Below are 25,475 nucleotides of genomic sequence, written 5' to 3'. Positions count from 1 at the left end.
CTTCAGCTAAGCTTCAGCTTTCATTTATAACTTCCGTCGGGAGGAGAACGCACGTATTGTCTCTCAAAAATATATTTGAAAGGAAGCTTCATTAATCATCACATGGCCATTTCTTAGCCTTAGTCCCTAAGGTCTGGTAAGCTTTAAATCCCTAGTGACACCTGTTGGGCAGACCTCTGCCCTCGCTGCAGCATTCCATCAGCTTGCCTCTTCTTTAACATGCAAAGCTGCTGGCCAGGAGGTGCAGGGCTGGCTGCAGCCTCCTCAGCTGCTGGCCAGTCTGCTCTCTGCTCATGCAGGTGACCCTTGCCTGTGCAGCAGATTCTTAGGGGCCTTGACTTCCTACCTGCCTAGGCCTCAGGAGTCAAACACAGAGCTATTAAGGCAAGGATGGAAAGGGGTGCTGGGTAGGGAAGAGAGAGAGAGAGAGAGAGAGAGAGAGAGAGAGAGAGAGAGAGAGAGACAGACAGACAGACAGACAGACAGACAGACAGACAGAAGAGAAAGATCCAACATTAGCCCAGCCCTAAGTTACTCAGCTGCTTCTTTGTCTGCAAACTCTGGGGTGAGCGATGCCACTTCAGCCGTATGTTTTGTTCAAGCACAAACCAAATTATGCTATGCTTGCGTCTATCTGAACATATTGGTTTATCTTACATAGAGTTTAATTGATGCAAACTTGAACTTCAGTATGTTAGATTTTCAGGGAAAACACCATCCTGCAATTTAGATTGCTATGTTTTTCTTTGAACAAAGAAAAAAAAAAAAAGAGCAAGGCAATTAGAACCCTGCTTCCTTTATTTCGGCCGCACTCTCCAACCACTACAAAAATCATGTTTAACCTCTTGTAGAGTGACTTCTCCTGTCCTTTCCTGTCCAATGGCAAAATTTCTCTCTGAGCCAACAACATCTGCATCTTTAGACAGATGTACTTGTGTGCAAAGTCCGTGTGAGCTGATCAAGCACGGCTTTGTTTGCACTTATTCACTGCTCACCCAGCACTGTGTAAGTGGTTTTGCATATTAACTAAGTGCACAGTAACCTTTCTTTACCTCCTTAGAGCTCCACCCCCTCCCACCCGCCGGGGAAATCAACACTGTTACTCGCTGAGGAAGCTGCCAAGAGGTTGCCATGGCAACTGTTCAGCTTTCAGCAGCTACTTTTCTGGTTTGAAGGGGATGGGGAGAGGAGGAGAAAGAAAGCACCACACACCCAACAAACTGAGGAGAACTAGGCAGTTTTCTGATCAGAGTTCAGATAAGGAAGGTCAGAGTCATTTGTGGGCACTGACTAAAATAACCCCACGGATGGGAGAGTTACCACATAAGAAGCAAACTAAAAAGGTAAGTGCGATTCCAAGGCAATAATTAAGTTATTCAGTAGTGGTCACAAGCCGAAGCAGTTCGAATTTTATCAGCCTGTGTCATCTGAGATGTTATCTCATGAGTCTTTTCGTTTTCATCCTGAGCCAAACAACGATAATTTTTATGGGATTCCAAACGTCAGTGAAGCAGTGCAGGAGGGTAAACTAGCCCCAGAGGGGGGACGCTCACATCTGAAAGTCATTTTCCAGAACTTCATTCAACGCAGGAACAATGCGGCATTGAGGCATAAGGAGCTGAAACTATGTCTAGTGCCAGGTCAAAACACAACCTCCCAGCTCCTCTCCGTGGGGTGGCTGCTAGGTGTGCCAGGAGTCAGTCTGGTTTCAAAGGACAGGCTGGGTAGGGTTAGGCAGGAAAGGGGCAGAGAGTCAAGAAATGGAAGTTAAGAAACCTGATGCCAGTGGTTTGCAGAGACAAACAGAGTCCAGACTCCCAGTTCCTCAGCAGAGTAACGCACAGCTCAAGATGACTCTTGGCAGAGAGCGGGAGGGTGGGGCAAGGCTGGGCCCTGAGCACTAGGGTGGAAGGACTTGGAAACTGTGCCTCATTCTTTTTCCTCTTCTGTCTGTCTGTCTCTCTGTAACACCTGCTCCCGCTAGCCAGCAAGCTTCCCAGCATCCTCTGCATTCAGCTTTCTCCTGCATTATTGAACCCCTTTGAGAAACAACGTAGGAAAACATCCTGCAGAAGCCATTCTAACAGCTACCCCCTGAATCTTGGATATGTTTTTCAAAACTTAGCCGCAGCTACAGCCTCCAGATACATTTAAAGGAACCAATTATAACATAGAGAAAAAAAGAATAAAACAAAACAAAACAAAAAACACGGATGGGGCTGGGCTGTGGAAATTCAGTACCATCCCTCCTGCCCCGCCCCCCCCCGCCCCCCCCCCACCCCGCCACACACACGGAGGAATGCTGTTACTAACACTGGTTTTCTTTTATATTTTATTTAATTTTTAGGATTTTTTTTTTATGCAGCCCTGGCAGAGTAGTGCAGAAGCACTGGACTCTCAGATGCCAGGTCCTGTTAAAGGAGTTATCATTCGGTACTACAATAAGGTATCATATGTTTGACCAAATGCTAGCTAGTTCTTTGCAGGCACCAACTTGTGTTCTATCTTTGCCAAGCTTCCACTTTCTGTGGACTTGCATTTCTGAGTTGATTCTGACAAGCAGAAAATGGTTAGGGTAGGAAAGAAGAGGTTGAAAGGGCCAGGAAAGAAATGTCCATAAATATGGAAAAGATGCAATGACTGAAGCCAATATTCTTCAAGGTGGAGTTCAAAAGTTTACATGATGTCTAAGGTAAAAGTTCTTCACAGATGACAAGGGACCATGAGACAGAAGTGTGAAGACGTTAAAAAAAAAAAAAAAAAAAAAAAAAAAAAAAAAAAAAAACAAGGAACCTATAGATTTTTTTTTTTTTTTGGCAAAGTTGTGCAAAGTTCTAAAGACTAAGAAGAACAATAGGTAATGTCAGAAATTTAGCCTCAATGCTGGACATTTCCCTGTGAAGCTGGAAGGAAGTTCTAAGAGTTAAAGACAGAGTGTAGGCTCCCCTATGTCACTGATGGAGGTAGAGGCCCCATCTTCCATAACACCCCAGGCTACAGAATGATAGTTCCTCAGCCTACAGTAAATGTGATGAGATTATCTTATCAGCCTTGTTCTCCTGAGTATTTCTACAATTGCAGGAAACCATCTGTTAATATGACCTGTCTGCTAGACCCCCACACAGCGCAGGGCATGGATATTAGTATTCAAAGACATTCCTCCCTCAAATGATCTGTTGGAGGCCTACCAAGTTCAGTCTCTGCAGCCAGTTGAGGCCAGGAATGAGACATAGAGAAATAATAAAGAAGAAGGAATGAGATAGAGCAAAGAGAAAACTCAGAAATTTGTTGTAACTCAGCCACAGATTCTTTCAACTGACCTGATCTAATTCCAGCAGCGACTCTGTCTGTGAAGCCCTGCCACAGCTGAATTTATTTTTGTTTTGCCTGCTCAAAGGCAGTGTACAGAGAATGCAAGAGCACATCACCTTCAGGGAAAGGACTGCAGAGTGTATTACTCACCGCCCCCGCCTCCCCAACCCCGTGTGGAAAGGTTAATTTGAATAAGGCTGCTGCTTCCACAAATAGAACAGTAACGGCACACAGAGGGATGGCCAATGAGAATGGCTTCCAGTGATGTCATACTTATACCTGCTTCTTATTATTTGCTGAATGGTAACAATGTGTTCCTTGAATCTCACATTTCATTGGTTAAGATCACTGCCATTCTGAGTACTTCTGGAGAGTTTTACGCACTGCAGTTTCTTTACATGCTCAGAATTTTTTTTCTTTCAGTTTTTGTACCCCCATCAACTGCTGGAGTGACCATTTTAAACATTTGTTCTGAAAGCAAATATAGCGGACTTTATAGTTCAAACCTGACTTATGGGGTCTATGATACTAAATCCATTTAACCAGCAGGAACAGGGTAAGAAAGGATGCTTCATTGGTGTGCCAACTGAAAGAATACCTTGCCTCAGTACTCTCCCATCAGTCTATCGGAAAACAAACTTACACCGTTTATTTTACAAGGTAATCTTCCACAGAGCAGAGCTTTCTTCAAAGAACTAGATATAAACTTTCCTACTGTGTGAGATTGGGGTCACTGGAGAAAGCGAGACCTACATGGTTTATTTTTGTCTTAAGTAGCATCGATTTTTAAATCAATTAAGTTTTATATCTTTAAAACTTGTGCCTTAGGTCACTCAGGTCCCTGGGCTTTTCTGGGGAAACCCCTGCAAAGATGCTTGGGAAAACCACAGTACCTTGAAGAGAAGGTAAATTAGTTGTTCATGACTGAGGCATTAACCAACCTGCTCAAGGAATGACAGGAACTTTCTGGTCAGCATGAGACACAAGTATGATGGGGAGACCAGAGGTAAATGTTGACATTCAAAAGTCTTGGTGGGCATTGGTGGTGGTAAGGGAGGTGCAGGGCAGGTCTGTCCAGCAAAGTCAGATCCTCACAGAAGAGAAGACAAAGGCAAGCTGTCCACACTCAGCTACTACAGCAGAGCGCAGACACAGAGGTTAATCCATTGTACTGCCAGAACAGCGTATGAAATACTCCAGTGAGGAGGCCAGGGCACTAAAGGACCAGTTAGCTTCTAATAGGCACAAAGCAAGGCAAGGCGTTCTTCGGGAGGAGGAGAGAATGCTTTGAGGATGCCTGCCAAAGACATCCATGACTGGATATATGTATTTTGAGAGAAATGTTGGAAAAAAAAGAACAGGTGTGCAAATTAGCAAAAATGTTTCAAATTAGGAAGAACTAGAAAATACCAAGTGTTTTGATTGGGTTTGATATGTCTGCCTGCAAGCTTGTCTGTTTGAATACTCGGTCCCCAAATGCTCCTGTATTGGGAGACTGTCAGACCTTTGTGGTGTGGTGTCCAGCTGGCAGACACGGGCTGATGTCCACAGGCCTTTGAAGGTTATCTTCACCTCTGGTTTTAGCCTGGCCCTGCATCCAAGTGCGATCTGTGAAGAGGTCATACTGTAAGCTCGTATCATAGAGAACAGAGCTGCCTCAGCTGCCAGACCTTCCCTGCTGTTAGCGACTGTACCCCTGAAGCTGTGAGCCAAAATCAAGCTTTTTTTTTTTTTTCAAGTATTCTGCCTCGGTGACAAGAGATGTAACTAGCAGACAAAGCATGCTGAACATCTACATCTCCATTAAGTAGCTAACATAAAGGAGTTTTGAAATGGAAGGATTTATAGCTACCAACACCATCACTCACTGTCTTCAGGGTCTGGTGAGAGGTTATCTGGATTGTGATTTTCAATGACGACACCATCCCTACACCTAAATCTCAGGGAATATTACAGAAGAGTGACTGGGGAGAGCCAGAGGACCGTGACGTCTGTTTTACAATTGTGTCTTCTAGATACGACTGCGAAGCTGTACCTCTAAAAATCACAAACACAGGGTTGCCTAAGTAAGCTATGTACAAATGAGAACATCAGTTGACAGTCAAAGACGGATGGGGAACTTGCCCAAGCTCCACCCTTAGATGAAGAGCTACTAATGACTCTTCAGAGAGGGAAAGTCAGTCTTCTCCAGGGACAAGCCTCCTGATAGGTTGCTCAATCCCATGTGGTCAGTCCTAAACACATTCACATAGGAGCAAACCAAATGGATGCAGACGGTGTTTACACACACACACACACACACACACACACCACAGCAACAAAGAGAAAACCATGCATTTGAGCATTTGAGAAAGATTTGTGGGGGATCATGGGGTTGAAGCAGGGAGGAAAAGGGGAGAAAATGATGTAAATATAGTTCTCATGTATGTTATTCTAAAAAAAAAAAACTTAACATTTTATTTTCTTATACCATAAATAAACACATGCACGAACACTGCATATTTACTGAGGTCCTTACTCTGGCAAGAAAACACTGGTTTTTCTTCAGGACTTTTTTCAAGAAGTCTGGCTGAATATTCTCAAACAGCTTTTCTCCATGTGTTGTTAAGATGGTCATATAAATTCTGTCCTTAAATCTATTTATATGATGCATTGCATTCATTGGTTTGTGTATGTAGAACCAACCTTGCATATATGTGATAAAATTGACTTTGTAATGAATGTGATTTTTTTTGAGATGACATCTCCCTATGTAGCCCTGTCTAGAATAGAACTTTGAACTATATACCTGCATCTGCCTCCCCAGGGTTGGCATGCCAGGCAAATGTGATTTTCTTTTTTTCTTTTTGTGTTTTCTGAGACAGGGTTTCTCTGTGTAGTTTTGGTTCCTGTCCTGGATCTCGCTCTGTAGACCAGGCTGTCCTTGAACTCACAGAGATCCACCTGGCTCTGCCTCCCGAATGCCGGGATTAAAGGCACACTGGCCCCTTCTTTCTTTCTCTCATTTCCTGACCGTCATGAAGTAAGCAAATTATTCTCTCATGTGTTCTTCCCGGGGTCTACTGCCTCATCATAAATCCAAAATCAATAGGCCAACAATGGAACCCCTAAAACCTGAACCAAAATAACCCTTTTCTCTAAGTTCATTATCTCAGGTTTCTTTTGTTGTCTAGTTTTTTGTTTTCATTTATTTGTTTGTTTGTTTATTTGTTAAACAGGATCTCACATGCACCACTACTGCCTGGCATGATTTTCTTAATATGTTCTTGAACTAAGTGTGCAAACATTTTGTTGAAAAAAATGCATCTATGTTCATCATAAACATTTCTCTGTAGTTTTGAGGGTGTGTTGATGTGTGCAATCTTTGCTTTTGTCTTTACAGAATGAGTTTGGTAGTATTCCTTCTATTACTTTGATTAATTTCTGAAACAGTTTGAGAAGAATGAAGTTAGAGTCCCCTTCTTACCCTCACAAAAATCAATTCAAAATGTATCAAACACATAAATTTAGCACTTGAAACATGGGTGTCGGGAACAGGAGGTGGTGGGAGGATGGAGGGAGAGGACTGGGAGAGACAGCTGGAATTGGGGGTCATCTCAGGGATAAGCTGGAAATCTAGTGCGATGGAAACTTCCTGGAATCTTCAAGGATGACCCTAGCTAAGACTCCTAGAAATGAGGGATACAGAGCCGGAAGCAGCCATCTCCTGTAACCAGGCAAGGTTTCCTGTGGAGGGACTGGCACACCAAACAAGCCACACAACCTTCAATTTACAGTGTGTCCTTTCTACAAGATGTGCTGGGGTAAAGGTGGTGCAGAAATGGTGAGAGGGAGCAACCAATGACTGGTCCAGCTGGAGACCCATAACACAAGAAAAGGCCCATTGCTGACACTCCCTGAAGGGCCAGGGCCCAGAGGCTGGATGGCCCACAGATCTAGGATAGAACCAAACTCCACGACTGGGAAAAAGAAAAAAAAAAAAAAAAAAGCCAATGAAATGATTCCTAAAGATAGTCTGCTATACCCATAGATTGGTGCCTAGCCCAGTTGTCATCAGAGAGGCTTCATCCAGCAACTGGTGGGATCAGGTGTAGAGACTCACAGCCAAACAGTAGGTGGGCTCCAGAAATCCTTTGGAAGGCAGGGAAGGAAGGACTGTAGGAGCCAAAGGGGTCAAGGACACCACAAGAACACCCATAGAATCAACTAACCTGGGCTCATAGGGGCTCATGGAGACTGAACCTACAATCAGAGAGCCTGCATGTGACCTAGGCCCTCTGCATATATCTGACAGTTGTGTAGTTTGTTATTCTTATAGGACTCCTAACATGGGAGCAGGGGCTGTCTCTGACTCTTTTACTGGCTTTTGGGACCCCATACTGGGTTGCTTTATTCATCCTTAATGTGAGGGGAGGTTCCTAGTCTTACTGGGAAGAGAGGAGGGAGGGGAAACTGTGGCTGGGATATAAAATGTTAATAATAACAATAATCACCAACATTAATAAAGCCTGAAACATTAGAACTGGAGGAGGAAAACACTCCCTCACATAAGCACAGGCAATGATTTATTGGACAGGACATGCAATAGTATAAGAAAGAACCCCAAAAATGACGAAGGAGATTACAGGAAAATAAAAACCCCCGTACCGCAAGGAAAACTAGCAGCAGAATGAATAGGCAGACTTTAGAGTGGGGAAAATCTTTGTCAACTGTATTTCAGAAAGGGAGGCTAATATCTAGAATACATAAAGAACTACAAAAATTATACATACACACACATTCTTGCACACCAATAAATAAATGAGATAATGAACTAACTAGGGAAATCTCAGGAGAAGAAATAAATCTTTAAAAACATATTCAACATCTACAGCACAAAGAAAATGCAAATGAAAACTACTTTGGGATTCGACGTCAACCCCACCAAAATGGCTAAGATAAACAAGACACAATTGACCACAAATGGTGGTGAGGATATGGAGAAAGAGGAACATTTATTTACAGCTACTGAGAAGATGAATTATGCAGCCATTATGGAAACCAGTATCGTGGTTCCTCAGAAAACTAGAAATAGAACTACCAATGTGACCCAGCTGTTTCACTCCTAGACACATATCCAAAGGATTCTACATCCCACAACAGAGATATTTACACCCATGCTTGTTACTGCTGTATTCACTGTAGCCAGGAAACAGTTTCAACTTGAATTTTCATGGATAGATGAAGAGGTAATGGCAATGGAATACATGGACATGGAACTTTTTTTTTTTTGGTTTTTTTTTTCGAGGCAGGGTTTCTCTGTGTAGCTTTGCGCCTTTCCTGGAGCTCACTTGGTAGCCCAGGCTGCCCTCGAACTCACAGAGATCCACCTGGCTCTGCCTCCCGAGTGCTGGGATTAAAGGTGTGTGCCACCAATGCCCGGTGACATGGAACTTAATTTAGTGATAAACAAAAGTGAAATTATTACATTTACAGGGAAATGGATGTATCTGGATATTATTATAAGTAAGATAACCCAGATTCAGAAAGACAAATACTTCATATTGTCTCTTATACGCAGTTATTAGCCTCTAATTTTTAAATATGTGTATAACTGGGAATGGTAGCACATGTCTTTAATGCCAGCACTTTGAGGCAGAGGCAGGTGGATCTCTATGAGTTTGAGGCCAGTCTGATCTATACAGCAAGCTCCAAGTCAGCCAAGGCTACATAGAGATACCCTATCTCAAAAACAAAAGACCAACAAAACAGCAACATAAATATGTATATGTGTGGGTGTGACTTTGGATAGGAGTCATGGAACTAGACAGGCTTGTGGAGAGGAAACAGAATACACAGGACATGGAAGTGGAAAGGAGACATGTGGAGGTGGTAATGGACACGTGAGAGGGTTGGGGATGGGGAAGGAAGATCTCATCAAAGCAAACTTTGCATGAGAATGCCTTGGCAACATCTATTCCTCTGTAGACTATAAATAAACACGTAAAATGAGTTTGAAAGTTGTGAATTTTAATTTGGTAAAGAGTGGAGAATAAAATTCTAACATCTTGTTAAATTTAGAAGTCCCTGGAACTTCACAATATTTTTACCACTGAAGTGCGTGTACATTTAATATGAGAGATTTGCCTATAGTAAGAGCCTGAAAATGAATATGATGCATTCGTATCCCAATTCCAGCATCTGCTAGCTGTGAACTTGGCCATGGTAGTGAATCTCTCTGCGCTTCAAGTTTCTTGAAAGATGCTAGCGGTACTCAGGTGTAGATTTATTTGTTATCTTAACATTGTGACCCAGAGGATTTTTAAGGACTCACATGGTTTGTCTTCAGCCTAGCCATTTTCTCTGTATCCCTCTTAGTCTACGGCTGCCAACCTAGCTTTTCTGACACTTGTCGAACATATCTGTTATCTTCATGCCTGAGGAACTTTGTCCTGCTAGTTTCTTTTGTTTGGAAATCTTTGCCGACTAGCCATACTTTCATTACTTCATTCAATTCTCAGTTCAAATATTAAAACTCTGGACTGACTTAACACCTGTTGAAAATGTTGTTCCTGGTGCTTTCTTTCCCTCACATCTCAGCTGTGTTTCTTTATTATCAGTCTTTGCTACTTGACATTTCTTTATGGCTCTATATTTTGATTTGTTTATTTTTTTGTGGTAACACATATATGTGATACAATAACTAACAAGGGGATCTGAATTTTCCTGCCTTGTTCTAAGAAAGAGGTAAATTTTTTTTTTCTTATTGATGTGAGACTTTGTCCATCATAGATAAGGATTAAATTACAGGGCCATGAGTCTATATAGTCCCAATATTCTTTCCACAAAGGGAGCCACTGTTCCTAAGAGTAAATGAGGAAGGGAAACTGGACCAGCAGTCTAGAAGGGGTGACAGGGTCATCCCTTGGTGGAAACGGAAAAGCTGGTGTGTCTTGTTTTGATTTCTCTCCTACCTTTCCCAAACACACTCATAGTGACTCTATTTCTCAGAAATTGTGGGATCTTATCTGGGACTCTAAGTCAGTAAGAGAGAAAGATAGTAAACACAAGAATGGTAGGCATTCTCAACACACACATACAAATTTAATGGAGAGAAGAATACAAGTTTTGAAGAGTATTTTAAGATTTTTTTTTTCCCATTCTGCCACTCTCTGGGTCAATTTTTGTGGTAAAATGAGTACAGGGTATTTCTATTTCCCCAGTAAATCAGGGTCAACATAAGATGAAATAGAGCTTAAGCATTACCTTTGCTGATATTCCAAATGGACAGTTCAAATGCCACTGGGTTAGCTTGGACTTCTCACTGTTCCTTAAAATACCAAATTTGAAGGAACATCTGCCATTTTTATTTCGGCTATGTTAGCACCTATGGTTTCCTCTTCTAAAATGCCTCCCCCCTCCATTGTCCAGCATCGGAGATTGAATCCAGGGTCTTGTGTCTACCAGGCAAGTGTGCTACCACTAAGTTAAATCTCCTGCCCTAGAGACTTCTTAACATAATGATAAAAACATGACCAATAAGGATGCTTTTGAAAGCATAAAGATTTGTGGTTCAAAATTAATTGGCTGTATTCTGACCTACCTCTGCACGATGTTCAATTTTAGTTCTTTTAGGTAAGTTCTGGTTAAGTTATAGAGTATATGTATTCACCAGAAGTCATGGGGTCCTTTTAAAAATCGGGTTGTTTTTTAGGACATCTGAAGTGGGAGGATTCAAGTTTCCAACAGTGTCCCAGGTAAAGCCATGTACTGGGCTGTCCACTGTGCTCAGAACAGTAGGAATTTAGAATATAGATGACATAACACCTCATTTGGATCTACTGTTTCAAATCTGCATCAAGATTTTTGAAGTTTGAATTGCTCTTCCAATTCATCCCCATCCATTTCATTGCATCTGGGGCCAGAGATCCTACTCTGAGTGGTGCTCATGTCTAATAGGTAAGCAAGCCTTTGAGAATGTCTCTCAGACACCATCTCCTTGCAGGAGCTGCCCCCCCCCCCCCCCCGCCCTTTACAGCAGCTGCTTTGGCTGAGAACCCTCTGACCTTTCCCTGCAAAGCTACAATGACCTTCAACTCATTCCCCAAGCCCTGTCCTTACCTTCCTGTACTTTATCATCTTATATCCTGTTACCTTTTCTCTTTTAAGAAAATACTTTTGATGATGTCATTCCTTTGATTAAAGACCCCTGCTGGTTCCCTTGCTTAAAATAGAGGTTTGGTTGGCATATAGGCCTAGTGGCCTGACATAGTTGGGCTGGAATCCAAACAGCTCCAATTTCTTGGTGTATGACCTTGGACAAGCTGCTTAGCTTGTGGAAGGCACACTTTCCTTATCCATAAGATAGAGGTGGTATTGCTACTCATTTCAGAGTGCTACCAGATGAAATCAGATAACTAAATTTCCTAGTGCTATGCTAGCCACGGGAGATGTTTAAAACTTATCCACCTTGTCATTTTCTTTCCAGTATGGTGGGTTTTGCTTTTCTACATTATATGACCCCTCTTGAAGCCCTTCTTTCCTATTAACTGCTGAACACATGCATTTTTGGCTATTCCGAATGTCTCATTTCTTGATTGATCTATTGACAGACCCTTCCCATCCTCAATCCAATGAATTCCCTTGGATTTATCTCCTTCTATCAGCCTAAAAAGTGCACATTTGTACTGGGGAACACTTACTATTTTTTTCTTTTTCTTATCTTTTTTAATAGTCTTCCCTGACCACTGTGATAACAGCTCTCCACATTACATTTGCTGCAATGTGCTCTTATGACATGGTGTGATTTACACTCAGATGATGCACGCCTTTAATCCTAGCACTTGGGAGACATCTGAGTTCAAGGCCAGCCTTGTCTATAGAGAGAATTCTAGGACAGCCAGGGCTACACAGAGAAACCCCATCTCAAAAAAGCAAAACAAACAAATAAACAAACTGATAAATAATTACATTCCATTTTCTCTGTATATGAAAATAAGAGTATCCCTAGAGCTACAGAGCATTCCCAGGAGTTTAGACTACAAATTCCTCCTTTCTAGCAAATTTTAATTATTTTCTTCAGGACTCATTTTGAGTGTTTTCTATAGACTACCTCATGTTATTCCCTTGACCATTCTTTGTTGTAGGTGTTATACTATTCATAGACTTGGAAACAGGTAGCCTGGAGGGCTATCTGTCATGGCTCCAACTGTATAATTGTTACAACAAAGGTTTGAACGTGTGCCTTTCCTATGTTAACATCTCTCTTTCACAGAGTACTATCTTATGAAATTTGTTGCTTTAGTCTGGTTACAATATCTTCCTTAATATAGACTAAAGTGTGAGTAGAGATCTGCCTCGGGAAGAATTTATGAGGCAGACAATGGCAATCTCTTGCAGGCATCATATGTTCAAGTGGTTTGGAGCTATCAGCACAGAGATAAAAGGGTACTCAGAACTGTACAATGCTAAACTCTGGCCACCCAGAAAATCCTTTCATTTTTACTCATTATTTGTTTGGAAGACACTACAGAGCAATCTTGCCTCCGAGGAAAACTATTTTATAGGTGCATTTTTTACTTTCAAAGTTTCCAATTTTGCCACACAATCGTTTCACAGGAGATCCTGACACAGACAAGTCTCTGGACCAAATCGCACAGAAGAGCTCATTCCTCTGGACCAAGAGAAAAGAACTCAAGCTAGAGACAAGGCACATCCTGTAAGCATCTCTGTGATGTCCCACCGTGGCAACTACTCTAACATGCTGCCCAAATATTTTCAGCACAGAACTTTGGTCTACAAGTGCTTATAGTTACAAGGAATAATTCTATACCTATCTGCCTCTGTAGTTGACACATTTGTAGCTGGTTAAGTCCCTGGAATTAAAAAAAATGTTTGAGATCTCTTTTTAAACCAACTGTAAACTTCTAGAAAAATTTTAAAGTGGGACTCTGGAAAGATAGATGGGATTAATTCATTCATTTTTTTTATCCATCCATTTTAATGGTGGGGTTAAATATCAGCTTATGAGGACTTTGTACATGAGTGTGCACTGTTATCCACATCTCTCCCATGCCTTGCCCAAACTCCTTGTGTGTCTCTCTCCCAAATTCATGATCTCTTCTTTAATTATTATATATACATATATATTTATATGCACACACATCTTACAACTTACTGAATCCATTTAGCCTTGCTAATATGTATGCACATGTGTACAGGATTAACCACCTGGTTTTGGGCATACTATGTGGGAGCTTGTCTTTAAAGGAAACTAATTCTCCCTCTCTCAGAGGCCATTGGCTACCAGTTCTTCATCCACGGGAGGGACCACATACAATTTCCCTGTCATATTGGCACGTCAACTGGTGTCATCATTATACTGATCTTATTTAGAAAACTATGTTTTTAGATTTCATGGGTACATTTCCCCTGCTATACCTAGGGCAAACTATCTAGCAACAGATATTCCTGGTCTTTGGTTCTTACAGACTTTATGCCACCCTCCCACCCAGAAGAACTCAAACTATCCCCACTTTCAGATAATGTAGTAGACATAAAAAAATCCCAAAAATTCTATTAGAAAACTTCTAGAAATGATCAATACTTTTAACAAAGTGACAGGAAAAAAAAATGAACTTAAAAAAACCAGCAGCCTTCCTTTTTCCCCAAAAATAAGCATGTTGAAAAAAAAGATTGTGAAAACACTCCTATTCATAACAGCCTCGAAGTATCTAAGAATTATCCTAACCCAGCAGGTAAAAGACCTTTAAAATAAAAACTTTAATTCTCTGAAAAAGATTTGGAGAGAGATACTAGAAGATGGAAAGACCTCCCACGTTCATGGATTGGAAGAATTAATATTGTGAAGGTGACCATCCTATCAAAAGCGAATTATAGATTCAATATAATAACCCCAAGTCCCCATCACACTCTTTACAGAAATAAAAAAAAATCATCCATTTTCTTACTAATCTCTTGGAAACTTCTCAAACCCAAAGGTATCCAGCATTCCAGTAGAACTGCGGGATTTACATAGAAGATATTGAGGTCTGGAATATACTAGACTTTCAAGAAATAGGACATTGTTTCCTAGGGATAGCTTAAGGCCTAGACAGGGTCACATACTCCACAGATAAACACTGAGTTTAAAAAGCAATCAGTGTCTTTGCTACTAGAGCCTGGATCCTGACTCTCCTGGGAGAGTGGGGTTGCTGTATTTTCAATTTGTTTTGTAAAAGGAGAATCCCACAGTATCTGCAGATACAAATGTAGATTTGTACAGATGCAAAACAGACATGTCTGTGTAGCTGTAGTGCTGTGTGCATCGGAAGCTTGTCCCCCGGGCTTTCCATAGGTTGTGTCCAGCTGGAGGCTAACATCCTACTCATTGCTGTAAACAATTGTAGCATCCTTGTGCACACTGGATATGCAGAGCCTACTTCAAAATACAGAGAATAAAAGATAAATAAAACTTCGATATGACTCACTAAGCAGACAGATTCCTATAAATATAAAGAGAAAATTTAAAAAATAAAACATTTTACATAGCACCATACACAACTTGAGTTGAGTGAATTTTCTTGTGTAAGCTTGACATTTTATATTTTATTCACAGTTAACATGGCTAATTTTCAAGTGATGTGAATTTATTACAAGTGATAACACTGATTAAAAATGGGAAAGTTTAAATTTTATATATTTAGACATTTGTGGTATCTTAGCAATCAGGATATCAAGGGTCCTATGTCATTGTGTGGAAATCATGTATTTTAAGTACTTCTGCATGTGGTCAGGTGGGATTAAACTAAACATGGTTTAGTAACTGTAGCAGCAGAAGCACTGTGAGGGCTGTATGCTGGCATGTTCTGGTTCTGTCATATTCTTGATAAACCTGTCTTCTTTCTCTGCACATCTAAGGGTTAGATGTCACACCTCTTTGCCGTATATGAATGCTTTCTGAGAAAATTTCACTAAACGCAATGGGAGTAATAAATGATGTATCCAAGAAAAGAAAAGGACATGGACTTAGATGTGCAGACTGATGTTGATTACAAAATGGAGCAGGTATCACATGGCATGTAATTCTTCAGCTTGACTAGCGATGCTTCAAATGCTGCATGTGGCAATTGGTTTCTGCATGGAATGTGTCAGTCTGGGCCATCTCTACCACCGTGAAACGTTCAGTTAGAACCAGTGTTGATACATCAATTTCATACCTGGGAGTCTGGCAATTGGAAATAGGTAAGAGAAAAGAGAGTAAGGTTTTGTCAGTAAGGCGTTAGTTTGCGAAATTACTAAAGTTGAAGAAGTATAATGTCTTGAATTCTTTGGAATTTCAGAGCTCTTGATAAAAAGAAATTTATGCTTAATAAAAACAAAGCATAAAAATGCAGAAATAGAGGGGGAATTATGTTAATCTGCTAACCTCTAGTTCTGTATCAAGTGTATTTTTGCTGCTCAGCTTCCACTGTGGAGGAAAGGAATGGGTCTGTTTGTTTCTCAATGTATCATTTTCATAGCTACTAGATAAATCAAGAACTTCTGTGTTCACATGGCTTCGCAGCAGTTCACTTCCAAGAGAGCCACCAGTCCACTTTGTTTGTTCAAAGACTAGAGTGAAAGCAAGCCAAAGGACCAGAATTCCCCACAGGGAAAGAGAAAGTACCATAGTGGTTGGGGCTGGGACCAGGGCAGAGAGATGTTAGAGGTGTGGGCTGAGAGTATTCATTGTGTAGTGTCAGTGGCTTTGGGGATGCAAATGGGCATTGAAAAGATATTAATTCCCATTAAACTAAAAAAAAAATGGAATTACTTTTAAAAATGAAACAATAGAAGTATGCTATTATTTTACAATTCCACTTCTGGGTGTACAACACAAAGAAGTGAAATCAGAGCTGCTTGGTGGTGATGGTGCATGTCTTTAATCCCAGCATTTAGGAGGCAGAGGCAGGTGGATATCTGAGTTCAAGACCAGCCTGGTCTATAAAGTGAGTTCCAGGACAGCCAGGGCTGTTACACAGAGAAACCCTCTCCTGAAAAACCATAAACAAATCAAATCAAAACAAGTGAAACCAGAATAATGAAAAGGCAGCTGCAGGGCTAGAGAGATGGCTTGGTGACTAAGGTCACTGTCTGATCTTTCAGTAGACCTGGGTCCAATTCCCAGCATCCACATGGCATCTTACAACGGTCTGTAACATCAGTTTCAGAGGATTAGATATCTTCTTCCGGCCTCTGATGGCATCAGGCATGCATATTGTACACAGAGACACATGCAGGCAAACACCAGCACACATTACTATGAATAAATAAAAATTAAACACAGAAGAGGTAGCTGTTCTATGTTTGTTGAATAGCCAAAATGTAGAAACTACCAAAATCTCAGTCAGCGAAATACAGCAGGCACACCAAGGCACAGCCTGCATGATTGAATTCAACAGTGGAACCTAAAGGAGTACTCTCTTAAAGGTAGAGAGTAGAATAAGGTCTAGGGAGGGTGCAGAAGGAGGAAGGGGTTGATTAATATCTTGCAGGACTGCAGAAATAATGATAAATGGTCCTGTTAGCCAGTGGGTGTAATTCTGGTGTTTTACTGCACAGTAGAGTGACTGTGGTTAACAATATTGTAGTGACTACTTCAAGATAGCTATAAAAAAACAAACAAACCCAAAACATTTGAATCTTCCAGACAGTATTTTGGTTTGAATGCTGAATATTCTTACAGGATGGTTACACTATATGAACATATACTAAAACATTATGCTCTCACCCACAAATATGTTCAGATTTATAACAAGAATAAAGAGAAGGTAGGCTACAATATTTGGTGCTATGGCCAAAGAAAATTCAGGTTGAGACTGATAAAAAATAATGACTGGACCAGAGTTTTCTGGGAAGACCACTGATTACTACCTTTTTGTTGTTGTTATTCTTAAGCAAGAAAATAAAAGAGGAAAGCATGTAAAATAACAAAATACAATATCAAAGGAATTATGTTGAGAAAGTATCACATTGGCATGCAATTTTAAATATGAAAAAGTTCAAAGTTAACATTTTAGTGTTAAAAATATCTAATTACATCTTTGCTGATTTAAGATTTGGGAACAATGTCAAGTTCAATCTTTTTATGAAGATGCAAAAATTAAGAAGTTTTAGAAGTCTAAAATTACCTTAGTATCTAAAATTTGGAGGATAATTATTCAACAAATATTTGCTGAATCCCATCTTCATGCTGAACATTGCTGTGGACACTGGGGAAGAAAGTATGAGCTATGCCAAGCTCGTGGATGAAGCCTGCTTTCCAGTAGGAAGACAGACAATAAACTAATCAGCAAATCAACAACTATATAGAATTTTAGATGTTTCTATGTGTTCTGGAATAAATAATGAAGTCCAATGAGACCAAGAATATTAGGAATAGTAAGTATTGCTAACTGATCATGAAGGCTGCTATGTTCTATAATGTTGAGAAGAACTGCATGAAAACATGTTTTACCACAGAACTGAAGGAACCTAGAGTCTGGATGTCATCATTTGGATGAACTCGTTCAGGGCATATGAGTTAGTTTATGCAAGCATCCTCAGGTGGATGCATGCTTTGACTGTTTGATAAACAGCAAGTGTTGTGCGGCTGGAACTAAGTGAATGAAAAAGGAAGGAAAGGTACTGAGACCTTCCAGGAAGGAGAAGCAGAGAGCCAATGACATTCTTGGCCTTTGTAAGGAGTTGGGGTTTTATGAAAAGGATGGGAAGACATTGGCCAATTCTGAATGAGAAAAAAGAAAAAGAGGAAGAAGAAGAATGTTATTTGACCCAGGTTTTGTAGGTGACTTTCTGTCCTTTGAGTCTATCCTGTCTTCTTCCTGAGAACCTTTTAATTTTTTTTTTTTTTTTGCCTCATAAATTGTAATGGGCTACACAACTGTATTAACTATTGTGGAATTCTTCCAGATTTTAGACACATTTAATCCTTTCCTTCCTCCCTCTTTCTTTCCTTCTTTCTTTCTTTCTTTCTTTCTTTCTTTCTTTCTTTCTTTCTTTCTTTCTTTCTTTCTTTCTTCATTTCTTTCTTTCTCTCTCTCTTTCTTTCCTCCTTCCTTCCTTTCTCTCTCTCTCTCTCTCTCTCTCTCTCTCTCTCTCTCTCTCTCTCTCTCTCTCTCTCTTTCCTCCTGGCTCAGGTGTGATCAGACCAAAGGAGCACCCAGTAGCCATACCATATCCTTACCTCTGTGTCTTGATTCAGGAAAAGTGAAAAACAAAACAAAATAAAACAAAACAAAAAAATAAAACAGGCAGTTAGAAAGAGGAGGATGGGATTCTAGAATTTGAACGAAATCAGTGACTTCAGAAAATCTCCTGTTTCTCCCTTGCCCACGCTGGGGAATATAAAGTTCAGACCCCGGGTGCAAAAAGAAACCCTCACTAAAAACAAATGTCTGTAACAAGAGCCTACTGTGTACCTGTCCAAAATAGAAATCATTACAAATAACTGAATGAAGACAATCGTACAAGCATCTAAAAATACATACTTTTGAATAAAAGAAAAAATTTGAAAAGGAGGGTAATGAGCAAAAATGCTATCATGCTTCATAACAATGGCATATTTATTTATTTGAAAAACCTACTGCCCTTCCAGACAAGTAGATCTACCTCTGCCTTAGATATTGTTTCTATTTGTTGGCATATGACTTTCTTTAGGTCTACACTGTAGCCACTGTTTAGTTCTTAGTGGCATGTACACAACCAGGGCTGTCAAATATAGCCTCTAAGGTTAAGTTCAAAGAGACTCTGGGGAGGGGGAAATCAAGAACAAATAAGTGAAATTCATGCTCAAGGTGGCAGTGGGATGTGTGTGTGTGTGTGTGTGTGTGTGTGTGTGTGTGTGTGTGTACCACATCATCCTGTTTCTTTGTTTCTGCTTAAGACTCTGCCTGAGATGGTTTCCTTTAGAGACAAAGCCACCATCCTTTCTAAACAAAGCACCTCAAATCTGAAGAATAGCAGGCATCAAGCCCTTAGCTTAGAATAGTTGTCATTTCTCATCGCATGTTATGTAAAATTCATCTTCGGTGGCTTGAGATTCACTTTCTGTTTGCTATATGCTATTAATATTGAAAAGTTAGATTGAAAAGATTTTTAATAATCACGTCCAATAAAGAAATGCAAATCTCAGCCTTAGCTCTGGATAGAGGTTTATAGAGAAGCACGTTAGTGGGCTCCTAGGGTAGGACTGACATTTCAGGCAGGTTTGGAGCCTCAGAGTCACCGTGCTTCTTCAGATAGGTTACTACCCACAAACAGGGGGCTTCTCGGGCCACTGTTTGTCTTAGGACAAGGATAAAGAAATAATGTCATGAGAAGAAAATCCCAATCAGGCTTTGGAAGGCTGCGCATTGACTGTCACGTGCATTTCCAAGTGACAGTGAGCTTTTTAAATGCAGCTTGGCTAACTCTGCGGTGTTAAAAATAAACATTTTGGCTCCACTAACTTTTATTTTTTAGTAGGATTCTCCAATGAGGAAAATAACACATACCTGGTGACTTTTGCAATTAATAATGTGAACCCAGGAAACCCCCTAAAAGGAAATCTTAACTCTAAGGATTCCCAGTTCTCAGCACTGTCCATAAAGCCTACTTGAAATAGCTCAGTGCCACCGGTTCAGTGATGATGGTCCCCAACCCACAGATTGTTATTGTCTCCTTCCAGTCACCTAAATTCTTCCCATTTGCTGTCATGCCTCCAGATAACAGACACGTGGAGATGAAATGTGATTTTAAATGAACATTTACTCGTCTCTCTATTTTATTCTTGGTTTTTATTGCTTTTTTTTTTTTTTCCAAGCCAGTGATGAAAGGTTACTCTCTGGAAGATTTAGCCAGTGAAACGCATAGGATAAAAACCCGAACCCCGCCGTCAGTCACGGAAAGAGCAAAGGAGAAAAATGGGAGAAAATATCCCATCGGGCTGCAGCGTTTGAGTGTCTGTAGGAATGATGTCATTTGTTTTCGCAAAACCCAGTTTAAATTTGTTCCTGCCTTTCCAGAACTGCAGCGCTGAGCATCTGTGGAGACTTCTGCAGACTATATTTCAGGCGTTCGAGAGTGCGCGCTGCATCAAAATCCAACCAATAGCAATGGGGAGCCTTGCCCTCCCTAGCCTCGATTTGTTTCCCCTACCTGAAGCCAGGGTGTGCTGCAGCTGCGAGGTGACCGCCCAGCGCCCTCCAGGCCCCTCCTGCTCTGCTCCAACCGCAAAAGCGTGAAGGCAAGCTTCAAATGGTTTAAAGGAGACCCTTGCCAAAATCAAGGCTGACTTCTGGCCACCCTCACATGTTCGTTTCACTGACAGGTGACCTCCAAGGGAAGGCGTGTCTGTAAAGGAGGGCTTGGTTTGGGAGGTTTTTAATTCAAACTGCAGCCCCCGTGCAACGCGGGAACCGTCCTAAGAAGTAAGAAATAAGAAGGAACTATACAGAGATCCTGGTCCTGGGCTGCTGGACCCTCAGTGGCAGAAAGAGAGCCTCTGAATTCTGTAGCTGTAATTATCGTTCACAAAGTAAACCCATTTCCGTGTGTATATTTGTAGAGGATGATTGGGAAATATGCACTGGAGAAAGATCGCTAGTTCAATCACAAAAAATCAATGGGTTAGATACCAAGTGGAAAGGAAAGCGCTGAGTGGCACATCACCTTTCTGTCCCTCAGTCCTTTCCCTCCAGAAAGAAATACAGCTATTGACAATAGATTCAGTGTGGGCTTTTTTGTTGGAGCAGCAGAAACTGAACTCTAGCTAGTTTCTTACTGAAAGCCTGTGAGGACATTTACAGAATAAAAGGAAGGCTGAAGAAACCTACTTACAGAGGACAGGCCAGCCTGTGTCGGGGTCTCTATAGCAGACGCAGCAGCCAGCACCATCAGTTACCATTGCTAGGTGGACAATTGGTAGGAGTTTCTCTTCTCATCATCCTCAAATGGCCTGAGTCAACAGGGTATCCCTTTGTCAATGGGCACATGCCTGTAAGGTTTTGAAAAGTGGAGTCCTCAATTTGCTGATTCACAGAGTCACCTGGCGGCTTCTAAAAGAACGGGGAGAATGGAAGGTCTTTCTCCTCCATTGACACGTTTATGGCTGTGGATCTGACTGCCATAATCTCGCCTGGGTTAATGGTTATTCATTCCCTTTCATTAGTTTTCATTACTGTGGCTGGAACCCAGGGTCTCATGGATGCCAGGGAAGCACTCCACCTCTGAGCTACATCCCCAACCCTCATCTCCTTTCAAAATTCATCTTTGAGAGACATGAAGACAGGACTTGAACTTGCAAACTTCCTGCCTCAGCCTCCTGAGTGGTTGGGATTATAGGCATATGCCACCATACCAGGCTAACTCGGATTTGCAACCTTCTTTGCCAGGGCTACCTTTTTGTGAAGGTCAAATGATGTTTGAAACAGAAGTGGTATTGAATTATACCAGGACAAGAGGCATGGGCTTTGGCAGTCCTTCCCAACTAAGGTGTGTGTGGCTCTGCTTTCCCTTTTCATAACTGTGTTTTCTCAGATCAGTTTAAGGAAATCCAAATGCTCCTTAAGGAATGAAAAAGGCCACCTTCTTCTCTATGTCCCCAACATCTCTTTTGTGCTTGGCATGGGACATAACTTATGGATCATTACAATGCAATTATTAAACTCATTTGATTCTCTCCCATCCCCATTTTTCAGTGTATCTGAGGGGTATGCTATCCCCAATACTCACAGTGGGGGTCATAGCTAACTCCTTTTTCTCTTTGCATCATAGAAATGGATAAAGAACTAAATGATCCCAAACATTTCTATTTATGGAAAATACTGTTACTTAATGAGGAAATGACATTTTGGCGAACAGGAAGGTGAAATATTTATGTATTTTAAAAGATTGGTATCCGTTGAAAGGTCTTTAAACAACAACACTTAAAGCCAGGGTGGCCTTTACAGAATGCCTATTTTATGAAACATAGGTGGGCACTACAATGTAGCAATACTAGCCAGTAGCTCATTTCATGTGTTCTTGGATTTTGTCTACCTACACGTCTCTAGCTGGTCTTTCAGAGAGGTACAACCTTCAGATTTCAAGAACCACTGAGTTGCACTCTCACCTTCCAAGCCAGTGAGTCTCAAACCTTCCTAATGTTGGGACCCTTTAATATAGTTCCTCATGTTGTGATAACCTCCAATCATAACATTATTTTGTTGCTACTTCATAACTATAATTTTGCTACTTTTATGAATAATAATGTAAATATCTGATATGTGACTCCCCAGGTTAAGAACCATTGTTAAAGCTCACTGGTAAAAGAGATCTGCCTTGGATTGCATTTTCTGGGGCCAGCTCTGCCCTGAGGATTAGTCACAAGGATTTGTAATGGGTCCGGTTCAGTGTCAGGGTATGCTTTCAGATGGTCACTCCAACAATGTCTTCCTTCAAGAGCACTGTGTCCAGGAATCCCTGAATTTCCCTGCACAGTTGCAGCTGAGAGTGAAGATCAAAGAAGCTTCTTCGATCAAGCAGAGCCACAAGCATATGCCTCTCAGACACATTTGAAGACCAACGTAAGAGACTAATGAGTTGTGCTTACTCCAGGCTCATTCCTCTTTTGTTTCCTGCTGGGCACTGTGGGCATCGGGAACCCACGTCTAATGAGCCATAGATGGATGCACTGCAGCTCTGTGATAAAGGTACAAGTGCAAACCAAGGCCCCTAGGACAAATAACACCTGCATCAGAAAAGCAGGTCATCCCATAATGTGGGATGTTGTCACGGTTCCCTACCTTCTCCGCACTATTTTCCTTTGGTGGAAACGCTTTTCCTATCAGTCATTCTAAAGCACCGTCCCCTCATCCCCTTCATCCAAGGACATTATGGCCCCCCTTGTCATGCGATGTTGGTTGTCCCATTCAGAACTCACGAAGTGGAAAGCAAAGCACAGGATGTTACTGAGATATAGTTCTATCTTTTAAGGTTCTACAAGGACCAATAGTTCTATTAAAGCAATGATATGGAAAATTGTGTTCATAAAAGGAAAATGAGTCATATTTACATTATGCTGACTAATATTTTTAATTTAAATAGGATTTACTTTAGAATAGAAACTACTTGACATTCAGATTATTAACTCGAGAGGGAAAAAATGCATGAACTGTGGCATATTGACAGGAGACTAATTTCCTGTAAGGGGGAAGAGTAGCTTGGAATGATCTAGAAAGCATGGGAGGGAAATGGCCAACTCGACTGTAATGCAAAGCGAAAGAACATATGTGAAGCGGAGAGCGATGTGTTCTTGACTAACTCAGCAGAACAACTCTCAAGCAGGACAGTGAAATTTTAGTGACATGACGTGTGTTAGTGCCAAGTGAACATTAGCGTCTACAAAACACACTTGTTTTTCTTGTTTGAAATGATCCAATATGTAGACATTTTGTGCGTTTTTTTGTGACAGCAGCTTTTTCCATATACTCTGAGTGTAGATGCACTTCTCTGAGCCCAAGGGTCTGAGTTAAGGTGAAACCTGAGTGCAATCCAGATATTTCCATGAGCAGAGTTGGAAATTCGTAGTTCAGTATCCTTCTCTTGCCTATTGATGCTTTCCTTAGTGCCAGGAGGCCACTAAGGCATTGCTTTCTCAGTCCTCGATTGTCTGGGTGATTGTTTTCTAGTGTCCATGTTTCCAGGATAGACACTGGCCTGACTGATATTAATAACACTTTAAAATCCTCACATCTGCCGAGTGACATGAAAGGAAAAGAAAAAGCTGCATCTCCATTGGTTGTGTTTGTTATAGAGTTCACAGTTTCAAAATATGATACAAAATTTAAAAGTTACTCAGATATTCCATCATATACACATCATCAATTAGAGATGGATTATTTGCTCATATTTAACTTTTTTTCCACTTAATTTCATACATCTGCTAAGTCACCAAGGTTCACAAAAGATATAGCTTATTTTCAAATTGTTTTTGACTTAATTCAAGACTGAAAAAATAGTCTCTCTTTCTCAGGCTTAAACTCTGTAAGGACGAGATCTATGTACTGTCTATTTATAATAAATATTGAAACTTTACTCCATTGCTTACAGTGCAGTGGGATTCACTCAATGATATCAGCTACATTCGGTGCCAGCCCTTCAAAAGGAATCTCTTCCATCTCCCTAGAAAGATCTCTATAGGAAAACTTGTTTGCGAAATGACTGAAGCTCCCTTAACAAATAAAACACAACAGTGTTTGTTGCTCTTTTTCTCTGAAGTGATGACAAATTGCCGAGGAGTGAAAGCCTTCAGACTAATAACAGAGGAAAATTGACTCTAAGATCCCATCATTTTGTTTACCAGCTGTCTTTACAATTCTATAATAACCCAGCCCACGTTTTAAAAAATGTTCAGAGATAGTAAAATAGACCAGAAACAAACGATCTCTCTGCTGGAATTAGTTTATGCATGGGAACAGGCTGGAAAGAAAAATATGATTCAGAAACTTACCTAGCTCTCAGGCATGAGACCCGGTGACCACATACTCGGGCTGAAGCACAACTCAGGAGCATTACATCATCGTGACAAACTTTCATTGGCTGCAGAAACCCCAAGGATAACACAGGCTTGTAAGGTGCTGTGTGAAAGCCCCCGGTGACTTTCTTTATCAAGGTTACAGCTAAAATACTGAGAGCTAGACTTTACCTTTCTTAAGCCTGTCCTGGCCAAACTGACAAGACGTTGTTAACCATTTCTGAACATGTTTATCTTCACTTTAGTAATTAGTTTTATATTTAACTCTAACCTGTGAGGACATTTTTTTTTCTTGTTAAAATTTTCCTTTAAAAATGGTTTTGACATTAGCTTGTTTTAATCTAAGGTTTGCGGCATCATTCTGTATGAATGACAGAGGCCCCTAATTAGTCTTGAGGCCATCTTTATTATTTTAAATACCTTATTTAATTAATGAATCCATTTCATCTAATTGACTTAGTTTGTCCTTATTTATCTCTAAGAGGAGGGACAGGTACCCCCACCCACATTTATTTATAGAAATCTGAATGGAAGTAGTACACGCAGTCCTCACTTCCAAATCATTCATTTTCACTGTCAGATTTTTTTCCCCTTGTATTGAACTGTAGAAGTTATTTATTTCCTGCTATTAAAATGGTGACTTAAAAAC

The 25,475-nt window shown here is 40.7% G+C and overlaps 1 long non-coding RNA gene across 1 annotated transcript; it reads left to right on the top strand.

Annotated features, from left to right (window-relative positions):
• The first annotated feature begins 470 nt into the window (after positions 1 to 470).
• LOC119088495 lies at positions 471 to 24,601 on the top strand. The gene is made up of 2 exons (XR_005092138.1): positions 471 to 1,343; positions 20,337 to 24,601. It is a non-coding gene; the product is annotated as an uncharacterized LOC119088495 (long non-coding RNA).
• The last annotated feature ends 874 nt before the right edge of the window (positions 24,602 to 25,475 follow it).

This window comes from Peromyscus leucopus, chromosome 9 (assembly GCF_004664715.2).
Source record: "Peromyscus leucopus breed LL Stock chromosome 9, UCI_PerLeu_2.1, whole genome shotgun sequence".
In the NCBI taxonomy this organism is placed as follows: domain Eukaryota; kingdom Metazoa; phylum Chordata; class Mammalia; order Rodentia; family Cricetidae; genus Peromyscus; species Peromyscus leucopus.
The sequence above is the reverse complement of the archived record's forward strand: the minus strand, read 5'-3'. Positions and strand labels throughout refer to the sequence as shown.